The 20,416-nt window shown below is 36.7% G+C and overlaps 1 protein-coding gene across 4 annotated transcripts in view; it reads right to left on the minus strand.

Annotated features, from left to right (window-relative positions):
- Positions 1-20,416, minus strand: part of SCAF11 (SR-related CTD associated factor 11) — a 62,966-nt gene that overhangs the window by 34,936 nt on the left and 7,614 nt on the right. The window contains exons 2-3 of one of the 4 annotated variants that reach the window (XM_036889641.2): positions 13,332-13,466; positions 11,499-11,620 (exon numbers count right to left, since the gene is read on the minus strand). The exons of 1 other annotated variant lie outside the window; for it this stretch is intronic. The gene's annotated coding sequence lies outside the window, so the exon portion shown is untranslated. The remainder of the gene's footprint in view (positions 1-11,498; positions 11,621-13,331; positions 13,467-20,416) is intronic. 2 more of the 4 variants (XM_036889639.2, XM_057491675.1) reach the window with 2 other exon arrangements.

Raw genomic sequence — 20,416 nt, forward strand, 5'->3', positions numbered from 1 at the left:
ACAACAAAAAAACCCAGAACTGTAAGAAATTATTTTACACATAAAAAAATACAGTACAAGACAGTCAATTTTATGGATAATCCAATCCTCTTACACTCCTTGCCATCAACACACTGTCTTACTGAAAGGAAGTGCCACATGTAAGTATTAAGCCACAAAGGCTGAATGATGGATTCTGTGGCACAGACATGTATGTACTTGGAGTTTAGGGAAAAGAGAGCCATCTGGCTTGGGTTTTCGCTGAAGGCGCTGAAGGAGCGCCATGGCACATGGAAGAGTAAAAGAGCACCTGGCCAGGTCGCCTGACAAGGACAGGAGAGCGAGCTGTGAGCGTGGGCTCGGGAGGGGTGCGTGCGCCCTGTCTACCCGAGCAGTCACAGTGAGGCATGAGGAGAGCCACAGGCAGAGCCGTGCGCCGAGCGGGGCCAGATGGGATGGCTCCAGGGGCTGTTGGAGAGGTTTGGTTTCCATGTGAAAGATTCCTGTGAGGAAGGCTGACATGACAAACCTGATATGAATCAATCTTTTAAAAGAATGATATGCCAGCAGAGCACAGAAAAGAACTACAGTGGGGAAAGATTAGAAGCAGAGATTTGCACAGCCAGACTGATTGGCTGTGAAATGAACAGAAAAGCAGGAGGATTTCTGAGATTTGGTGACTCAATAAATGCAGGGAAGGAGTAAAGGATTATTCCGGCCCAGACGACTAGGAAATGGTGACCACAAGAGGCAAAATGAGAAAAATGGGAAAGAAAATCACTTGTCAGGTGGAACAAATTTATGAGGTAGAATTATTTTTTAAATCAGTTCCTAGAATTCTTTCTTGAACTGATGCAAGACATGTGATTGCCATGAACTATTCAAACACATACTGAAATATCTTGGCACAAGAAATCCCTAATTTCATCAGTATGATTCTCCCATATGTATATGCAGTCATTTTTTGGTCAGTTTCTTAAATAACTTACGCATGCTTCATTAAAGGTATGTATTACCTTGGGACTTACTGGGGTAAATAAGAAGAAGTCCAAAGGTTCTCCTTTGGTTCAAAAACCAACTGCAAAGCATAAAAACCTTAATAGTACACATAAAGCTGATTTAAAGGTTTTAGTGGATTAAATAGTCAAAGTGAGTCAGGATTCAAGTCACTTTTTTAAAAGTTAACCCAATCACAGCCTGCCTTAGAAGCAGAATGTCAAAAACCAGAGGAAAACTCCCACTCAGCCCACATCCGCAGCCTCTGTTTTCCTTTGGTGCCACTCTCAGGGTCAAACAAAACGATGAGTGCCCAAAGACAGCCGTCTTATGCAGAAAGGGAAAGGAGTGGAAACGTGCAGCCCAGAAGAGCAGCAAGATGGAGAAGGTGTGCAGTTACCTCCACATGGGATGGGTTGCTCTGAGGGGAGGAAGAAGAATGTGAATCAGAGTATCTGAAAGAGGGCTAGGCACCTCTCATGGGCTATTTATTTTTAATTCAAAGATTTACTGAGCGTAACACATACTAACAGGCAGTGCTCTAAGTACAGCACTGAATAAGACAGACAGATGCTCCTGCTTTTACCTTCTAGTGGGGGAGGCACAATAAACAAAGTAAGTAACATATCTAGCATGTAAAATGTCGAGAAGTGCTACGGAGAAAAATAACACAACTGTGAAATAAAACACACAGAATTAGGGAAAGTCTTTCTGATACAGCGACATTTGAACTGTCAATCTGATAGAAGCAAGGCAAAGCCATGTGCACATCTAGAGGAACTGCACTCTAGGCAGAAACAGAAGTGAACGGGAAAGGCCAGAGGCAGAATAGAGGAGTGTGTCGAGGGTGTTGGAGGAACAGGAGGCGAGTGTGGTTAGAGCAGTGAAAGAGAAGCAGTAGATGCAAGGTGGTAGAACAGAGGAAACAGAACATTAACCTACGGTCATGCAACACCCGATGGACTAGGGTAAACACATGGGCTGCTTCTCTGAGTGAGACGGGCCAGTAGGCAGTTTTAAGACGAGGAGGCAAAGGAAAAAGCAGAGGCCAGCAAGGAGATTACTGCAGTGCTATCTGGGGGAGAGGATGGCGGCCGGCAGCACAGGAGCAGCAAGTGAGATGAATGCGCTCAGAGTCCAGTTGTGTCATCAAGACCTGCTGGCAGACTGAACTTGGGGTGTGTGTGTGGAGAACAAGAGTTCAGGGTAATTCTGAGGTAGTCCGGCCTGAGCAACCAAAACTATGGACCTGCTGAGGAAGATTACTTGTGAATTATTCACATCGTCACAGTTACGTACTGCAGAGTCCCGGCTTAGCGGATTCTAGAGCTGTACAATGCACCTATCTGCTCTACAAGTGAGTCTACTTCTTTGTTTGGGGAAATTCACACCATACCATCTCCATGTTACCCTAAACAGCTGAGAATAAAGAAGATTTAAGTTGGAGTTAACTCAGTGTGATGAAATGTCAATTTCAAAATTACCACATTTTTAAAACCCAGTAGTTTCAGAAGGTGTAGAATGCGACCCCTTAATGCAAACAATTCACATCCTGTTGGACAGTCTGATCTATGCTTTCACATTTCCTCCCTTAAGAATATTAAGCTTCTACTTATGTGTTAATATATAAATTATCATTTATAATTAATATTTTACAATAAATATTGCCTTCCCTATTTTAACTCATGCAATGAAGTACATAAGTAATGGTCGATCACTGCGAAACTAAGAAACCTCAGTCAAGTTGCAGGCCACCTTTCCTTACATGTTAGAAATCTGCATTAAAAACTGTTCTGGGCAATCTCAGGAAGACGGAGGAGCAGCAGGACAGAGTTCACCTACTCCCGTCAGAGCTGCAACTGCCTGTCATACAGCTCACACCGGAACAGCCTAGAAGCTGGCAGAACAGATCTTCCACGGCCTAAGGGCCTAAAGAGAAATGTGATCCCCGCTACTGATCCACACAAGAAGCTTTCTACATAAGGCAACTACCTTCAAGAACAGGAAACAGAGCTGACCTACTGAACATACAGAAATAACACTGAGAATTAGACAAAATGAAAAGACAGAGGAGTATGCTCAAATGAACAGAATAAGACAAAAACCTCAGGGAAAAAAACTAAATTAAAGAATGTCTATAAGCAAGCTACCTAATAAAGAGCTCAAAGTAACAGTCATGAAGATGCTCATCAGGCTTCAGAGAAGAGTGGAGGGTCTCGGTGAGAACTTCAGCAAAGAGATGGGAAATACAAAGAGGAATCGATCAGAGATGGAGAACACCATGACTGAGTTGAAAAATACACTACATCTCAGGAAATCCACAGCAGATTAGAGCATGCAGAAGAATGGCCCAGCGATCTGGAAGACAGGGAAGTGTAAAGCACCCAAGCTGAAGAGCAGAAAAATTTTTTAAAAAGGGAGACAGGTTGAGGTACCTCTGCAATGACATCAAGCATACTAACATTCACACTATAGAGTTCCCAGAAAGAAAAAGGGGCAGAAAACTTATCTGAAGAAAAGCTGAAAACTTCCTTAACCTGGGGAAGGAAGCAGACTTCCAGGTCCAGGAAACAGAGAGACCTAAACAAAACAAACCCAAGGAGGTCCACACCAATACACATAATAGTTAAAGTGGCAAAAATTAAAGACTCCTAAAAGCACCAGGAGAGAAGCAAACAGTTATGTACAAGGAAAAACCTGTAATTATCAACTGATTTTTTTAGTAGTAACTTTGCAAACTAGAAGGGAGTAGTACAACACATTCAAAGCCCTGAAGGGAAAAAAAAAATCCTACAACCAAGAACACTCTACTTGCAAAGAGTATCATTTAGAACTGAAAGACAGATGAAAGGTATCTCAGACAGACAAAAGCTGAACAAGTTCATCCCCGCTAAAACAATCTTAAAGCAGTTAAAGGGACTTCTTTAAAAAGATGAGACAAGGCTAGATAAGCCTACAAGGTGAGACTAGAGGAAAACGGAAAAACAGGGAAAATATCACAGGCAAAAGGCAGCAGATCAATCACATCTAAAGTAGCCTGGGAATTTAAAAAGTGCTAAAGTCAATTATAAAACAGTTAAGGGAAACACAAAATGCAAGAAACAAAATATGACATCAAATACATAAGATGTGAAGGGGGTACAAAATGTAGTGCTTTTAAAATGTGACTGAATTTAAGTGACCTCCAACTTAGTAAAGACTGCTGCATACTGAGGATGTTATATGTGAGCCTCATGGTAGCAATAAACCAAAAACTATAAAAGAAACACAAAAAATAAAGTCTCTATAACACTAAAGAGATTATATAATCTATTTTAACACTAAAGAGTCATCAAATCAAAAGGGAAGAGCACAAAATAAGGAACTAAAAAAAACAGAAAAAAAGTAACAAAACAGCAGTAAGTATATATACATATCAATAATTCCTTTAAATATAAATGGATAAGAAGACTGAAATTATAGCATCTTTTACAACCATGCTATGAAACTAGAAATCAATTACAAGATAAATGGAAAAAACACAAAACACATGAGAGTAAACAACATACTACTAAACAAACAATGGGTCAATGAAGAAATCAAAAAATACCTGGACACAAGTGAAAATGTTGACACAATGGTTCAAAATCTTTAGGACACAATAAAAGCAGTTCTGAGAAGGAAGTTTATAACAATACAGGCCTGTTTCAAGAAAAAAGAAAAATTTCCAATAAACAATCTCACCTTACATGTAAAGGATCTAGAGAAAGAACAAAACCCAAAGTTAGTAAAAGGAGGGAATCATAAATACCAGAGCGTAAAAAAATAAAAGAGATCAATGAAACTAAGAGTTGATTCTTTGAAAAGATAAAATTGAAAACCTTTCACCAGACTCATCAAGAAATAAAAAGGACTCAAAATAGAAATGAAAGACAAGTTACAACCAAAACCCAGAAATATAAAGGATTATAAGAGACTACTAGGAAGAATTACAGCCCAACAAACTGAACTACCTAGAAGAAATGGATAAATTCCTAGAAACATACAATCTTCCAAGACCGAATCAGAAAGAAACAGAAAAACTGAGCAGACCAATCACTAGTAACAAAATTGAATCAGTGATCAAAACCTCTCAGCAAACAGAAGTTCACCACCAGATGGCTTCACAGGTGAATTCTACCAAACATTGAGAGGAAAATTAGTACCTACCCTTCTCAAATGATTCCAAAAAAACTGAAGAGGAAGGAATGCTTCCAAATTAATTCTATGAGGTCACCATTAGCCTGATACCAAAACCAGAAAAAGACACTACAAAAAAAGAAAATTACAGACCAATATCCCTTATGAAGAGATGCAAAAATCCTCAACATATTAGCAAAGCAAATTCAAGATGACACAAGTCTAAAAACACATTAAAAGGATCATTTGCCATAACCAAGTGGGATTTATTCCAGGGATACAAGGATGGTTCAATATCTTCAAATAAATGTGATACATCCTATTAACAAAAGGAAAGATAAATACCATATGATCATCTCAACAGATGCAGAAAAAGCACTGACAATAATCTAACATTCATTCATGGTAAAAACTCTCAACAAAGTGGGTATAAAGGGAACATCCTCAATATAATGAAGGCCATATATGACAAACCCACAACTAACACAGTAATCAATGGCAAAAAGCTGAAAGCTTTTCCTCTAATATCAGGAACATGACAAGGTTGCCCACTCTCACCACTTTTATTCAAATAGTACTGGAAGTCCTAGCCACAGCAATAAGACAAGAATAAAAGGCATCCGTATTGGTAAGGAAGAAGTAAAACTGTCATTATTTGCAGACAACATACTATATATAGAAAACACAAATGAATTCAGTAAAATTGCAGGATACAAAATCAACATACAGCACTCTATTGCATTTCTATAAACCGAAAATGAACTAGCAGGAAGAGAAATTAAGAAAACAATCCTGTTTACAATTGCTTCAAAAAGAATAAAGTAACTAGAAATAAATTTAACCACGGTACTCTGAAAACTTTAAGACATCGTGAAAGAAATTGAAGATGACAAAAATAAATGGAAAGATATTCCACGCTGAATAGGATATTGTGAAAATGTACATACTACCCAAAGAAATCTAAAGATTCAATGCAATTCTTTATCAAAATATTGACAGTATTCTTCATAAAACTAGAATAATCTTAAAATTTGTAAGGAACCACAAAAGACCCTGAATAGCCAAACAGATCTTGAGAAGAACAAAGCTAAAGGTACCACATGCCCTGATTTCAAACTATACTACAAAGCTACAGTAATCAAAACAGTAAAGTACCGACACAGAAACAGATACATAAATCAATGGAACAGAATAGTATTCAGCAATAAACGCACATTTATATGGTCATTTAATCTATGATTAAAGAGGCAAAAATATTTACAATGGGGAAAGGACAATCTCTTCAATAAATGGTGCTGGGAAAACTGGATGGCTATATTTGAAAGCATGAAACTGGACCACTTTCTTACACTATACACAGAAACAAACTCAAAATGGATTAAAGCCCTAAATATAAGACCTGAAACCATAAAACTTCTAAAAGAAAATGTAGGTAGTAAACTCTTGGACATTGGCCTTAGCAGTATTTTTCTGGATATGCCTGCAGGCAAGGAAAACAAAAGCAAAATAAACAATTGGGACTACATGGAACTTAAAAGCTATCGTGTAGCAAAGGAAACCATGAACAGAACAAAAAGGCAACCTGCTGAATGGGAGAAGATACATGCAAATGATATACTCAGTAAGGGATTTATATCCAAACATATGGAGAACTCATACAGCTCAACACCAGAAAGAAAAAATCCAACTAAAAAAATGGGTAGAGGGCCTGAATAGACATTTTCTCAAAGAAGACACACAGATGGCCAACAGGCACATGAAAAGACGCTCCACATCACTAATCATCCAGGAAATGTAAATCAAAGCCACAATGAGATATCTCCCTTCACCACTCAGAATGCCGAGTATCACAACGACAAGATATAATAAAGTGCTGAAGAGGATGGGGAGAAAATGGAACCCCTGTGCACTGCTGGTGGGAATGTAAATTGGTACAGCCACTATGAAAAATGGTATGGAGGGTCCTCAAAAAATTAAAAATAGAAATACCATATGATCCAGTAATTTCACGCATGTTATTTACCTGAACAAAACAAAAACACTGATGTGAAAAGATATATGCACCCCTTAAAGCACTATTTACAATAGTCAAGATACGGAGGCAACCCAAGTATCCATCAACATATGAACAGATGAAGATGTGGGGTACACACACACACACACATACACACACACACACAAATATTACTCAGCCATAAAAATGAAATCTTGCCATTCACCACAACATGGATGGACCTAAAGGGTATTACCCTAAGTAAAGTAAGTCAGATAAAGACAAATACCGTATGATTTCATTTATATCTGGAATTAATAAACGAACAAAAAAAACACACTCATAAATATAGACAACAAAGTGGTGGCTGCCAGAGGGGAGGGGAGTTGAGGGCAAAGGCAAAATAGGTGAAGGGAATGAAAAGGTACCAAATTCCAATTAAAAAGTAAATAAATCCTAGAGATGAAAAATACAGCATAGGAAATACAGTCAATAACATTATAGTTAACTGTATGGTGACAGACGGTAACTGCACTTAGGTCTGAGCATTTCATAGTGCATATAATTGTTGAATCACTAGGTTATACAATTGAAACATTAATATAATATTGTATGGTAACTATACTTCAATTAAAAACAAAAGTTTTTAAAAGCTGTTCTTAAGTGTTCCAAGTTTTTTGAAGTTGTGTGCTTCCTCTTGAACTATCATGTATTAACTATTTCCATACCTATCAACAATCATGACACACTACCAGTTTACTCATTCAAAATGACTGGGACTTGGCATTTCATTAGATAAAAGCCACAAGTTTTAGCTTGACAACTTACAAACTTATAACTTGTTCATGTTTATCTATCTACCTGAATTCGTTTGTACTCTAAGAATCCAGGGTTTTAATACCAGTTTTGCTTTGAAGTTCCAGTAAGACCATAGGAATACAATACAGAATCACAGTCCTAGCCAGTAATTTGTAGTCAATAAAAAATAAGAGATAAGCTGTGGGTGGACAGGACCATCTTTCCTCGTGGTTTCCCAAAAAGCTAGATATAAATCAATTCCATATTTACTATTTATGCCTCTATAATCATAAATCATATTTTACCTACTGAATTTATTGGTTCTAATAAAGTTAATTACCTCTAAGTCAAACCAAATTTTCTCTTAATTTTGGTTTACCTCAAATTTCAAAGAATGGATGTTCATTCTAGATTTTAAGTAAATTCTTTTTACTTTTCAGATGACTTTAATTTACAAATTTCAATCTTTAATGTCTCTTCCCAGGTTCTACCTTACTGAGCTAAAATATCTTTCAAGTCTAGTATCCCTAAAATAATGATCTTAAAGTTCTGTCTTCCAGGTTGCCCTTTCCTATTTCATTATATATTACTTGTGCTATGTATTGGAGATACTATTTCAAATATGTTCATAAAAATATCTGGGAACAGTGACCTAATTAAAATTTTTTTTGTATCATAAAAACCATCAACTTTTAGAATTTGAAATGAAAAAGCACTGGAAGGAATCAGTTTTCAGGAACTCAAAAACACATCTTCCCACACAAACTCTGGAATACAGGATGTGGTTATCCCAGGCCGGCAATTACAGCGTACCCAAGAAAATAGTGTGTAAGACAGTTCAGTTCTTAAGAAAAGCGAGGCCTAAAAGAAGTTGTTCTATCAAGTACTTGATATGTGGCTAGTGCAAGCAAGGAACTAAATTTTGTAATTTTTCTTAAGTTTAATTAATTTAAATTTAAGTAGTCCAATGTGGCTACTGGTTATGCTCAGCTCTAGGATACAATTACCACCCTCTACAAAAGGACATTGTTTCAAATTATACCTGGGATGCTAACAATGTATTTTCTACTGCAGCAGTTGCTGGGACATTCAAGCAATCAGAGAAGGGACCAGAAGTTCCTGGTAACAGAAACTAAACTTTTTAGCCTTGGCTGGCTCCATTTAAAATTCCTATCCGTCCCTTCTTCCCATCTTTTTCTCTTTCAAAGTGTGCTTCTATCTACTACAAAACAGAACTCTTCTTTCCAGTTCGCTTCCCTCTCCTAAGCACACAGCACCTAAAGACATCTGCATCCTAGACTACAGTCGTTAGTCTGACAGACCAAGGTTCAAATCCCAACTCCACTGCCGTGCAATGAATGGCTGTTTTAAGAACAGAAAATTAGGAAGGGGTGATAAAACCGTTGCTTGCCCAAGTTGTTTTCCCCAGACAAAAGTGAAAAGCAAAGGCAAACAGGACTGAAAAAATACAAACAAAAATTGCTGAGTGACTAAACTGATCAAGTCTACTAATATTTTATCAAAAGGGTACAATCAGATTCTTTGGGTATATAAAGATAGAACAGGGACATATGAATGGCCATAAGAAAGTGGAACTCTATTTTCCACCCCACTCCCGTTACAGACTCTACCACAGAAGGGCGCCGATATGGTAAATGGGAGCCAGGATGGAATGAAAAGATACTGGGAAAAACAGAGAGTTATCCCTATGCCGGGCATACTCATGCCAAGGATGAGACACAGGTCCTGCAGATGCTGAAGAGAACACTGATTCATAAGCCTAAGGTCTTCACGGAATCGATAGTGACTTCCAGAACTAGAACTTCTCAGATACTATCTATTCTGCTTTATTCTTTATCTCTAATGCTCTATCCAAGATAAACTAGTCCCCAAATTCAACACTGTCCATCAATTGCCTCCTAGTTATCTACTAAAAAATTTGATCCTCTCTCTAAGAATGTTACTGTGCTTTGGAGAAACCATAACCAAGGCTATTTTTTGACTGATGTATTTTTGAAGGATACTATCTATTACTATAGGGCAGTGGTCAAAAAACTGGCTGAGTGTTTTTGTAAATAAAGTTTTGTTGAAGTACAGCATGCTCACTCCTTTACAGACTGGCTATGGCTGCTTTTGTAAATGGCAAAGCTGAAAAACTGCGACAGAAAACATATACTCTGCAAAGCCTAAAATCATTATGATCTGGCCCTTTTCAGACAGTTTGCTAACCCTATAGAGCACAGAGGATTGCCCAGTTTGGAGACATGGTTCAATCTCTCACTGCAGAGGGCCCCTCAAGCTTCTATCTACATGTATATTCAACCTGTCCTCTGGCACAATATCCACTATTATTACACATTTCAGCCAATAGTTCTGCAATGCTGTCCTTGAGTTCCTTAAAAACTCCTCTGATGGCTATGTGATTGTGTTGATTTATCTACATTTATATTATCAATCTGGCTTAAACTATCATGGGCATTTGCAGCAGTGCCTCAATTTGCTCACTTCAGAGTAAGGTCCAGGCAGTTCCTTCCTTCAGCTGGACAGTCATTTCCTTTCCAACATCTTTGCCACATCACAGCTAACTCCCGCTTCTGATTTGTCCGTGCTGGTTTTTTAACCCCCTGCAGAATGCTCCCAAAGCTTTTTTTTCCTTACCTAATTTCCACCATCAAGAAACATCCTTATCAAGGCTTTGTAAGCAGACCACTTTACTTCAAGCGGGTCATTGTGACATTGCTTTTGTTTAGAACATCCTCTGCTGCAGGTTGGTGGCACTGGAGCTTCCCTATCAGTCTCTTCAGTACAGAGACAGGAAGGTATGTATAATGTAAATGCAGATAAACCTGTACTTCAGCACAGGTTCTAGAAAAAAACTGGGCTCAAATCTCAAGTAGCCCGCCACTCACAAGCTGTGACCTTAACCTCTGTAAGACTGTTTCCTCATCTACAAAATGGAGACAGAACGGTGAACACTTAAGTCACTATGAAGATTAAGTCACATAATCCATTTAAAGGGCTCAGCACCAAGACTAGCACAAGAGGTGTCAACAATTAGCAGACACATACAACCCGTGAACACCTCCCCACTCCAAATGATTTTAGGTTTATCACAGGATTCAAAATCAATAAATCTGTACGACTCTCAGAATCATTATTTTAAAAAATTCCTGTTTCAGAGACTACATATAAAAAGAATGGTATTAAATTAAAAGTTCACAAAATTTAAACTGTCAAATAGTTTTTCAAACAGATCTTATACAAAGGTAAGTTCTTCATTCTACACTGATAATATTTAACAAAAGTCCTATTTAATCTGGAAATTAAAATGCTGAAGCAAGAACACACAATCTAGGACTCAGAAAAGAAACAACCTTAGGATTTTTGTATCCTATTTTCTATTTTATACAGCTTTAGGAGATAAAACATTCAAGAGCTGTAACATATGGCAACTCCAGCAAAAAAAGAAGAGATTATGGTTCAGTGAGGCTAATACCATAATTTCCTAGGTGGTACCCAAGAACATCATTTAAAGTCTTTACTTATGTACACAAATATTCAAAAGCCTTCTTACCCTTACAATTCTTCAGGTCAAGCAGTCATATAATCAGTTTTCCATCAAACTATTCTGGGGACAGAATTATGAAAATTAGTCCTACTTCACTTCAGTTTTTATCAGTTGCTCCCATAGTTAACCTGGGTTAGAAGAAAAATAGGAGAGTGTTACAGAATGACTTATTCCAGAGGACCCCTGGATGTGAGTACAATTTATTCAGAATGTAATAAGACAGTATGACAGAGTAACTGTTGCCTTCCAATATGAAGACACACACAGGTAGTGGAGGCAAACGATAATGAAAACATTTTGTTTAGTGAGGAAGAAGCATAAGAAATCACATTTCAGCATATAGAAAATGTACAATGAAAACACAGCAATAGAGAATTAGAAAAAAACCCCAACAGAGTAGTTTTACTGCCTACGAAGGCAATTTACAAAAAGACATAGAAAAGGAAATTTACACATCCCAGAAATTCAACTCCTCTCCTGGAATTTAAATACTTCTTGAACTCTAGATCTTAAGTACCCTTTACAGTCATCACATTTTTTTTCCTAAATAGGCCACACACCAGACTACCCCACATTTCCAAAGCCTGTCTCTGATTTATTTACTCACTCATTCAGGAAATATTTTACTTAGTGCTGCCTATTTTCTAGGCATCACTAGGCCCTAAACACAGACACACCTGACAAAAGTAAAAATGAAACTCAACAATTATAATACACTATATCAGGCACTGTAATGGGGGTAAGCTCCAGATATTACAGAGGCACACAATCACCACTAAATCTCACAATTTATGCACATTTTTAGAAGGCCTCCCAACCAAGACTAAATAGGTTAAAAATGTTTTTTTCTAACCCCTGACCATTCTTTGCCATTATACCACTTCCATTTTTAAAGAGCTTAGTACTGAAATTGTCAATCCTAACATGATAGTGAAGACTTTAACTTTCAAACAAAGAAAGGACACACGCAAATCAGAGCACACAGGCAACTGTACGTTCACCACTCCAGACCTCCTCTATGGAAATGGCTCTTGGGCAAACATAAAGTATACACTGTGCCAGACCCCACATCATAAAGCTTACCCAACATTCATACTGGTGGAAACAAGTATTTTTCTTCAAATTTTACAAAATAGCACATTTTCACACAATTATCTGAGTATATTACCTAACTGAACACCACGAATTAAAACATTTATGTAGCTTTAGTAAAATGTCCGTTCAACACAATTTCTCTCCATTCATGATTACATATTTTTCAACATCTTGTTTTCAGTTAAAAATTTTTAATCAGAAAGTTCAACGGAGAACCAGAAAATTAAGATAGATCTATTTACAAAAACAACAAAATTTTCATTTCTAATAGTTTCAATTTCACCCCAACTTCATAATTACCAACCAGTAGTAAAACTGAAATGGGTATGAAACTCAGAAGACTTTTAATCAATTTTTCTTTTAATGGTCTTTTTCACATGCTATGGGCTAAATGTTTATACCCCCCCTAAAATCAGTATGTTGAAATCCTACCCTCTGAAGGTGATTTAAGTGGGGCCTTTAACTAGTGCTTAAATTATGAGGGTGGAGCTCTCATGAATGAAATTAGTGCCTTATAAATTACAGGAGGCTCCAGAGATCCCTAGCCCCTTCCACCACGTGAGGATGCAAGGGTCAGTTTGTGCCCAGACGGGGGCCTCTACCCAACCATGCCAACAGCCCGACCGTGGACTTGCAGGCTCCAGGACTGAGAAATAAATGTCTGTTGTGTATAAGTCACCCAGTTTTGTGCTGTTTTGTTATAGCAGCCTGAAAAGAATAAGACATGTGCTGTGCTTTAGTTACTATTGCACTCGAGTCCTGGGAATGCTTTCTGGTTCAGTCTTTGAAAAGATTATCAGTAATTTAGTTGCTTGTCAGCAGATGATCAACAACAGCAATTTCTAGGAATCTTTCATATTCAATTCCTTCAGTCAGGACCTATATCCAGAAAATGCCTTGTTTTCCAAACACCATTCACTGATGAACAAATAATCCTGTATCCTGTTGCTTACTAGGTAAACCGAAAATAAAGAATTTATAGGTCTTACAATAAAATCAGCTTTGTGTATACACCTAGGAAGTAGAGATACGCATCAGTGTTGTTAAAATTCTTGTGCACTGTCTGCACAGCAAGTGAGTTCAAATATGAAGCACGTAACCTTGCATTAGGCTCTGTGATGACCAATAACCTAATTACTGAAACAAACCATTTTCACAAGGTGAAATGAATAAAGACTAAAACATTTCCAAAGTGAAACGCAAGCCAGAAATCCTAAGGCAGAAAACATAGATTAAACTGAAAATAGGGAAAGTATTTCTGTAATATAATTGTGGAAAATTAAGAGTTCATGACAGCTATGCTCTAAAAGAGGAATTAGTTTATAAATTTCTTCTTCATTTAGTGCAGCATCATCCCAATAGGGCTTGCACTGTTACACTGACCAGATCACTTATATGTTGAATAAAATGATAAAATGTAATCGACAAGCCATGTCTAACATGAAATAAGGATACTCAAGTTGCTGTTACATTTTAAAATAGTTAATAAGTGATATTAGGGAGGTCAGGTTCTGAGTAAAATGGAGTAAGTACATTTTACCTTGTTAATCTCACTGAATGAAACTATAAAACCTAGACAAAATAAATGGAGCAACTAACTGAAAATTCAAAAGTAAATAATAGCAGGTGGATTGGGGAAGAGCCCAGAATCTAATATATTAACAAACTGACAGTGTGTTTATAATCCCCCCACCCCCCGGTTTTGCCCCAGGCCTCGTCTTAATGGAGCCTGAGACCTGGGCAGTGGCTGTGGCTAACAGAGCACTCCAGGAAAAGGCCTCTAGCTCTGTCCAAGGAGGAAGCTCCCCTGACACTCAGAAGAGTGAGGGCAATGTCTTTCCCATCCCTTGTTCTTCATTCCGCATGACATAGCTCCCAGCTGATCCTGGGATGTGACGGCTGCAACAACAGGAGCAGCTGAGCGGACAAGAAACTGGAATTCTGGAGAGGGACCGACCGCACTGACTGAAGGAATTCTGGGCTGATCTTGTTTATTTTTCTGCTCTCTTCCTGTCACTTGGCTCCAGATGCAACTGTGGAAAAGTACACACTATGGTGGGGTAAATGAAGACTCAACTTTTTAGACAGAGGACAGAAAAGGGGACTCCAGGGATCTAGAAAATACCATAAACATAACAGAAGGGAAAGAGCTTGAGAAAATAACTTTTAAGTTGTTTATCAACTCCAAGCTCACACTTAAGCTCCATATAAGTAGATTAAAGCCTGAGCATACCCTGAAAACTAAAATATGGGGTAAATCCCCATACAGGTCACAGATTGTCTACTGGGTAGTACACACATGGAAAACCCAAATAGTGTTATTGTAAAGGTTTTGAGGGGGAGGGAATAATGAAGAATGGCTGGAAACTCCACAAATTGGTAAAAGACATAAACCTCAAATTCAAGAAGCTTACAAGCCCCAAACAGGTAATTCCAATGAAATCCATGCCTGGACATATCATAATCAAACTACTGAATAATACAAAGGAAACAGCTTGCAAGAAGATTTAAAAAACAATGAATTACTTATGAGGCAAAAAGGTGGGTTAATTACTTGAAGAGCTACTGACTTCTCATCTGAAACTACTAGTCCAAAAGAAAATGGAAAGACATTCTTCAGTGCTAAGATAGAGAACTATAAACCTAGAATCCTCAATGTAGTGAATTCATCCCTAAGGAATGAATGTGAAATAAAAGTCATTCTCAGTTGAAGGAAAGTAAAGATTAGTTGCTAGCTGCTAAGAAATCTCTAGACAAATTTCTTCCATCAGAGGAAATGGAACATGAGGAATGAGGGAAGAGCAACAGAAGTGGTAAATATCTGGATAAATATAATTAACTGTTCTTTTCAATTCTTTAAAATGTTTGACAATTAAAAGCAGATACAAAATTTTCTCAAAAAACTTTTAATACATGAAGATAAGACACAAGACAATTACAACACAAAGGGGTAAGGGTAAAGGAACCTACAGTTTCTATGTTTCACTTAAAGTGGTAAACTATTGATTCTAAGAAAGCTGTGAAAATATAAATGTGCATTTTATAACCCCCTGAGCAACAACTAAAAAAAATTATATACAGGGAGAAACACAGTACATTAAAATAGAATACTAAAAAATGTCCAAAATCCAAAGAAAGATGTTAACATAAGAACAAAAAGAGGGAAAAGAAAACAGTAGACCTCAATCCAAATGTATCAATTGTTAAAATATGTGAGATGCTGCAAAAGCATTAGAGCATTAAAGTGCCTCTATCAGAAAAGGTCTCAAATCAATTATCTAAACCACTACCTTAAGTAACTAGAAAAACAGCAAACTATATACAAAGTGGACAGAAGGAAAGACAGTAGAAATCAATGACATTGAAAAACAAAAAAAAAATCAATTAAACCAAAAGCCTATTCTTTGAAAAGACTAATATAATTTAAACCTCTAACAAGGTTGATTAAGTAGAATAGCACTGAATAGCCCCAGTACTATTTAAAGAAATTGAATTTGTAGTTAAAAGTTTTCTAAAAAAAAAGAAATCTCTAGAATCAGATAATTTCCCTGATGAATTTTACTAAATATTTAAATAAGAAGTAACACCAATGCCAACACAATCTCTTCCAGAAAACAGAAATACTTCCTGATTCATTTAATGAATCCAACATTACCTGGTGCTGAAAGCAGATAAAGATAGTACATGAACAAACTGATATACTGGATTTTATCAAATTATGGTACATTCACCCATACTGTGGAATACTATTCAGCTGAAAAAAAAGGACTAATATTATCACTCAACACTTGGATGACTCTGAAAGGCAATATACTAAGAAGCCAGTGTCAGAAGGTTACATACTACACAACTGCATTTACATGACATTCTCAAAAGGTCAAAACTGTAGTGATGAAGAACCACTAAAGTGGCTACCTGGGTTAGAGGAAGGTTTGACTACAAAGACAGCATGAAGGAGTTTTTCTGCGGTGATGAACTCTTCTGAATCCTGACTCTGATGGTAGCAACACAAATCTATACAAGTTTTTAAATTCACAGAATCACCCAAAAAAAGTCAATTTTACTGTATCTTAACAAAAACTTTAAATGTTTTTAAACGTAAAGACTAAAATGAGAGAGCAAAGTATAGGCTAGAATATAAACTGTATGCAATTCTTCTCCAATAATCCCACCCTCACTTAAGGTACGGAGGCGGGGAGAGGAGGAACTGACGATACAATCTTCATTGTCTTCAAGACTCTCATCTCCACTTCTCATCCTATTTACTGAAGAACAATGACATTACTTTTTTAAATGGTAAAGGCAAACACAAAGATTATACATTTTTTCTTTCTATCAGGAATTTTTCAATGTTTATTACAGGTCCCTTGATGGCAGAGTTACATGTGTGGAAAAGTAGAGTTTATGTTTACAAGATTAAATCCTTATGTCTATTACAGACAAAAAGCAAAAGAACAAGAGGTGTTAGAGACGCATCTCAAACCAAACCTCCCAGAGGCCTCCAGGAGCCCTTGGGGTGAGCAGCACGGGACCCTTGTATCTGGCAAGCCAAGAGAAGAAAGGAATCCTGGATGGAATATAGAGGAGGCAGCACTGTTGTTGCCTTCTTATCCTTTTTGTCTAACTCAGAGTAGGAAAACCGCTAACTTTATCTAAACTGAACCCGTGGTCTCCCTTGGAAGGACTCCTGAGCGGCAATGGCAATCCCTATCTACTCACTTCCCAAAAAAGGAGATGGGAAAACTCAGTAGGGCCTAGGAAACGTTTGCAAAAAACAATTTAAGAGTCAAAGGAGAGAAATTAGTGGGAATAAATGACCACATCCAAATGCTTGCTACAGAGGAATGGAAATGGACTTCATCTATGACAATAGGGAAAAAGGGCAATGTTCAAAACATTGCTTCTGAAATATTGTTTAAAAAAGATTTTAAAAACCTTACATTATAAAGTTTCAACTCCAGAAATTAGCCTTTTTTATACAGATGCTAAATGTCATTCTGATTCCCAAGAAATGTCACTTTCTTCATACTAATCCCTTCTAAATTGGTACGGGTTACTGTATCAAAACTAATAGTGGGGGGGAAAAAAGCAACTGTTTTGTGTAGTAAACAGGACAGGACATCCACTCTCCCTTTAACTATGCCTATTTTCTGAATTTTTAAAATTCATCCTAGGTTATTTACTAAAGCACAATGACATAATTTAAATGGTAAAGGTAAACACAAGATTTTACATCTTTTATTTCTTTTCATCAGCAATTCCCCAATGCTTACCACAGGCTCCTTGAAGGGAAGAGTTTCAAGCGTGGAAAAGTAGAGATAAATATAATGTTGTTACGTTACACAGTATGTAATCTACATGTTCTCAAATGAATATTTCACACATAACTTAAAGAAGCATTTCACAACCCTAAGCCTATGAAACACTAATATTCTAATTTGGAAATATATTATTACACACTATGAAAACTTACTAAAAAAAAAAAAAAACAAACAAAAAACAAACAAAACAAAACCAAAGCACTCTCCTACGGTAGCATCAGCCATGGGCAGACAGCAGGACTCTCTCCTAAACACCATCTTATTACAAACGCTTCAGGTGCCTGAAGAGCTGGACTTTGAGGTATGCTTTTCATACTATTCCTAGCTATTACCTTCTGATCTAAGTTACCTCATTTAACGCTGACAGTACTTTGTGACAATATCACCATCTTACATAAAATGAAAATAACTTGTCCAAGGTCACAAAGCCAAGGGTAAGTAGTAGGACTGGGATTCACTAACCCTTTGCCAGAAAACAAAACAAATATTAATCCAAGTCACTAGATATTAGAAGTATTCAATGAGAATTGTTAACAATCTTAATAATTCAAATGACTGCAAAACTGTTAAGCTGTTATCTGCCCTGTTCACTGTATTACCAGGATTCAGCACCATGCTTTCAAATAAGTGCCCAACAAAAAGCTTTGAATTTGAGTGATTTATGTATGCGCATTACAACCATAGGTGATGTTTACTTAGCACATTTTGTCAAGCATGGTTCTAAACTATGTACAGTTTACCCTTGAACACTGTGAGGATTAGGGGCACCAAACACTTGTACAGTTCAAAATCCATGTACAACTTTTGACTGCCCCAAAATAACTATTAACAGCCTGTTGTTAAGTGGGAACCTTACTGAGAACATATAGTCTATTAACACATATTTTGTGTATGCATGTTCACATTTTTCTCAACTGCAAATGGCATCCTGTATGATCAATTTTAACTTATTATAATAGATCTGTGGATATTTTATGATAGTAAATGAGAAAATAGACTAGTATCTAAATATATTTTATGCACTCATGACATACCTAAGTTTTTCTTATTTTTTTAAATATAAAAATATTGCAGTTTGTCTGCAAGTTTTTTCAGCTTCTCACAAACCTCCAAAAAAAGTTTCCGGTATTTTTACTGAAAAAAATTTGTGTTGTTCAAAGGTCAACTGTACATGAAGAAATTGTGCTCCAAGGAGAAAGAAATTAATACTTATGAAATAAATGGAAACAAAGAGGTTCTCAGCAAAGAAACAGTAACAGCAAAAAAAAAAAAAAAAGAGAAAGAAACAAATGTTAATTTTAGAACTGAAAAATATAGTGTCAGTTTTTTTATATCTATAAAAATACAAGTCAGGAATAAGGTGTCAGTAACAGAGTAAAAATGCAAAGGAATGAGCTAGAGAAAGTGAAGACACATCAACAGAAATGGTCTAATCTGAAGAACAGAGAAATAGAAGACAGAAAAACAATGAAGAGTCTTGGGGTTTTGTGGACAACATCCAAAGTTCTATGCATGTCATTTGAGTTCCAGAAAAAGAGGTGAAAGAGAAAAAAATATTCGGTACAGAAAAAATTTCTGGTAGAAAAAAATATTTGAAGACACAATATCCAAAAACCTCCCCAATTTGGTGAAAGGCACCAAGTAAATTCACAAAGTTCAGTGCACATCAAATAGGATTAACTCAAAAGATAAACATTCCTGGGTAACTCATAATCAACTGAAGAAAAGCAAAGATAAAGAAAAAAAAATCTTTAAAGTACAGCCACATGACACACAGGGCAAATTAATGATTCAAGTTACTATAAACTTCTCATCAGAAACAATAGTATCCAAAAAGACAGAAGGTATCTTTAGTGTTAAAGAAACAAAAACAAAAACCTGTTATCTTAGAATTCTATATTCAGAGAAGAAATCCATCAGAAAGGAAAGTGGAAAAGACATTTTCAGTTAAGAAAAGCCAAGAGAATTTATCACCAGCAGGGCTACTTTAAAAGACAAGCCAAAGGAAGTTCTCTAGGCTAAAGAAAAATGATACTAGAGAGAAACTTCAACTCCATTAACAAAGAACAAGAAAAAAAGTAAACAGCTAGGTATATGTGAGACTGTTTTTCTCCTCTTAGGTTCTTTCATGTATGATTACTGAAAGCACCGTCATTTAACTGCCTAGTGCGGTTTTCACTGAATGTGTACACAGTACATGTAAGGCCTCTGCATTTACCTCAAGTGATGAATGACTCCAAGTGGACTGTGGAAGTTTGGGTGTGCATATTATAATCCCTACAGCAGCAGCATCCAATAGAAATACAGTGAGCCACATACGTAATTTAAAATATTCTGGTAGCAATAGTTTAAAAGTCAAGACAGACAAAATCAATTTAGTGTATTTTATTAACCCAGTATGTCCAAATACTAACATTTCAACATGTAATCAATAAAAAATGTATTAAGTAAGCTTCTTCTGTGGTAGTAATCTTTGTAATTTTACATTCTTCTGTGGTAGTAATCTTT

This window comes from Manis pentadactyla, chromosome 14 (genome assembly GCF_030020395.1).
Source record: "Manis pentadactyla isolate mManPen7 chromosome 14, mManPen7.hap1, whole genome shotgun sequence".
NCBI lineage: Eukaryota > Metazoa > Chordata > Mammalia > Pholidota > Manidae > Manis > Manis pentadactyla.